This window comes from Cyprinus carpio, chromosome B3, assembly GCF_018340385.1.
Source record: "Cyprinus carpio isolate SPL01 chromosome B3, ASM1834038v1, whole genome shotgun sequence".
Taxonomy (NCBI): domain Eukaryota; kingdom Metazoa; phylum Chordata; class Actinopteri; order Cypriniformes; family Cyprinidae; genus Cyprinus; species Cyprinus carpio.
Genome location: NC_056599.1, coordinates 44,737,404 through 44,740,750, shown reverse-complemented (window position 1 = coordinate 44,740,750; position 3,347 = coordinate 44,737,404). Strand labels below are relative to the sequence as shown.

At 37.2% G+C, this 3,347-nt stretch overlaps 1 long non-coding RNA gene across 1 annotated transcript; it reads left to right on the top strand.

Moving 5' to 3' along the window:
• Positions 1-2,547: 2,547 nt before the first annotated feature.
• Positions 2,548-3,050, top strand: LOC122136909. Its single transcript, XR_006154395.1, has 2 exons — positions 2,548-2,666; positions 3,016-3,050. It is a non-coding gene; the product is annotated as an uncharacterized LOC122136909 (long non-coding RNA).
• The last annotated feature ends 297 nt before the right edge of the window (positions 3,051-3,347 follow it).

The window sequence follows — 3,347 nt, the reverse complement described above, 5'->3', positions numbered from 1 at the left end:
ACTTATACGACAGGAAAGCATGTCTAATATGCAAGCACATCTCCGGAGACATCCACTAACACTGATAATTAAGCGGCCTGCACTCAAGAAGCATCAAAAACAGGAAACTTTTTCCACTGCCTTCAGAATGAAGCTACAAGCTAACTCTGACCGTGCTCAAACAACTGGCAACTTAACGAAATAAAACAAATCTAAAACAAAAACTCTTTCATTATATAATCATAATCTGTAAAGATCTCTCTAAAGGCGTGTCAGGCAACTTCATCCTTGCGACACAGACTCAGAAAAGACTACTTTATTAGTAAACAATTCAAATATCTCCTTACTATTTCCCGTCACCTTTATGATAATTGCTTTTGCGTTGCTTCGACAAAGCTTAAGCCTAATCTGCGTGTGTTTGAGCACAAGAACTGTTCCAGCTGCGCCTTGCTATGCGGGACACTAAACACCGTCCAGTCATTCGACAGTCCACAACTATGCGGATCTGATGTTGTTTTCCACCAAGCGCTGACAATTTTGTTTCAGCACTAATTAATGGATGTCTAAAATATATAAAGGTGGGGAGAAATCTACAAAACAGGCGGGAGGCCCAGCCCACTTCTGAACTATGATGACGTGAAAGAGTGGTCTCAGAGGGCAGTTAGATGTGGCATCCAGCAGATGATCCTCCAGCAAAAAAGGCACCAATCTCTGAACTGTTTGGAAAGTTATTTCCAGTGGAGCCAGGCACTTCTGCATCCAAGTCTCCATATCAAATGGTGAAAGAAGAGGTTGAGTGTTATAGGCAACAACAAGCTTTTCTTGCTGTTTATGGTCAGATCAATGCAAATATCAACTCATGTTTTTTATGTATGAAGCACGTGCTGTAAGTAGAAAAGTTAATGTACCTTCTAAAAATCTAAACAATTAAGACAGTAATATTTATGTTTTAAAATGCTTGATTTATCCCTTTTCATAAAATGGTCTAAAGGCTGAAATGCTTTGTTGTATAAGATTTTTTGTTTTTTGTGGGGAAATCCTGTATCTGAACTGTAAATCATGTAATTTTATGACTCAATACTGTATGTTACCATAGACATTGTCCAACACCACTCATACAGTGTTCATTTTACTTGTGCGGCTCTTATCTATTTGGGCTAGTTAAATTAATTTTCCAGTGCAAATCTTAAGAGTGCCAGAGAATGCAGGAGATTTTTTGAAATTTGCGAGGAAGCCCTGCTACAGTTTTGTGCCACAATCAATAATCACATCTCAGCATTGACTGATTTGCAGAAATCCCCTTTCAGCTGTAAAATGGAAGGGATCAGGCGGCAGAGAGGATTCTGCATGGTCTTAAAGCCTCCTGTAAGCATTCGTTCATGAATTCAAACATAATGATTTGTTTTATTAATATTTTATTTGTTTTTTTTTTTGTCTAGTTGGTCATAGTTCATCCTGTATTTGCAGGCATACGCCCTGTGTACTGTATAGCTTTCATATGGGCAGCTTCTCTCACAGTGCCTTTTAATAAGGGCGGTCCGTTATTATATATGGAACAGCTGTGAGGCAGCTATATTTAAGATGTAAAAGAGAATTGCCATGCCAGGGCTTCTAGTGTTCTGGGGGCCCTGGGCTGCAGCCCATGTTGCCCAGTGGGATAATCACGGCTCTGATTTGTGCCTGAGTTTAGCGAGAACCACTAATATTCCCATTTAGTGCACTCTGAAAAAGAGTAGAAAATAACGCTATTTTTTTTTCCTTAGCCAGGACTTGTGCCCCCTGCTGATTGCCAAGTGTACAACTGTAAGGGAAATTATCGTCAGCTTTCCACAAACAAAACAGTTAGCTTCCCTGATGTGTGCTGAATGTTTACTCCAGCAACCTGGGATGTTTTTCTGGCTGCTGGGCTCCCAGCTATACATCTTTTATTCAAGTAGTATTTTGCATGCATACTGGATATTTTGCATTGAAGTATGTATTTTATTAAAGCAATATTGTGAATATTTTTTTCTTTACATCTATATGTTATACAGATTCTAGTTTTGACCAATGTTTAATTTGAGAAGACAGATTCATTCAGTTCCCTGAATTTAATAATGATGCAGTGCCCTATTGACCCTGGCTGAGTATAATGATGTCTGTTGGGACATTTAACACAAGAAGCAAGAATGTACAAAATTACAGTAATTGATGATTATTTCTGACTAAAAGAACAAATTATTATTAATGTTCTTTACAAAAAAAAGTACATCAGAGAATTGAAAAACGTATATAAAGAAAGTAAACTTTAAAGAAAGAATTGTGCTTGCTTTCTGTGATTGCTTTTTTTGTTCCAGCTATAGCTGTGCCTTTCTCATACAAGTAATATTTTACATGCATACTGGCTCAGGTTATATTTAATTTATAATTGGTTGAAGTATGTGTTTTTTAAAGAAGCATTGTTGATGTATTTTTTTTTTTATGAATTTGCTTGTGCATGTAATATTTTGTGTTTTTTTTGAAACTACATGTACACATTGTGAATTTTTGTAAAATTTTAGATTTGATTTGTGAAATATTTGTCTTTTTCTCAGTATAAACAGAAAGAGAGCAGCATCTCCAAAATCTAGCTGTGTGTCTATGAAGAGAAACAACTCCATTAGTCTGACCCCTGATCTTAGTGATGGACCTGAGGCCTCGGAATCTGTGTGAGTATCATGTGCAACATGTTTTAGTCCCCTGAATTTAATAATGACTATGACTGGGTACAGTCCCCCCCATTTCTTTATGACCGGTATGTACTGGACCAAATCAGAATGCAGATTTAGTGCCTCATTTCGGTGCCACTTAAATGCCTGAGCTGTCGTTTGAAATATTTACCCTCTAGGCAACATTCAACATCAGTTAAATGCTTCCTTTTGTGATTTGATGTGGCTTCATATCACAGAATGAGGCAGAAAATATGTTCTATACTGTAAAAAAGGCTATGTTGAAAAGCAATGTATTATAAATATATAAATATTTGCCCTTTGACCCTGTCTGAGTATAATCATGTAGGGTGGGATTGTAGGACTTCAGGGAACAAACACACACAAAAAAACTGCACAATTGGCTACTTCCAAAGGAATCAAAAGAGTCTTCTTTTTCCCATCTGCAGTCTTAAAGCTATTAATGATCAACTAAGTACCAACAATGCTCAAATTGTCTGGACCCGTTTCCTGTCAAGGAGGAGAGTTGCTAAAAACCTTATTATTTCAGCATTAAGCAAAGTGATAACGTGACTTAAGAACAGAGAACGTCTGTTCTGAAATAATCCCACTCATCAGAATAACTAATCATAAACTAATCATGTGACGTTGATATCCTGAGTCAGTTTCCTGTCAGCCGTG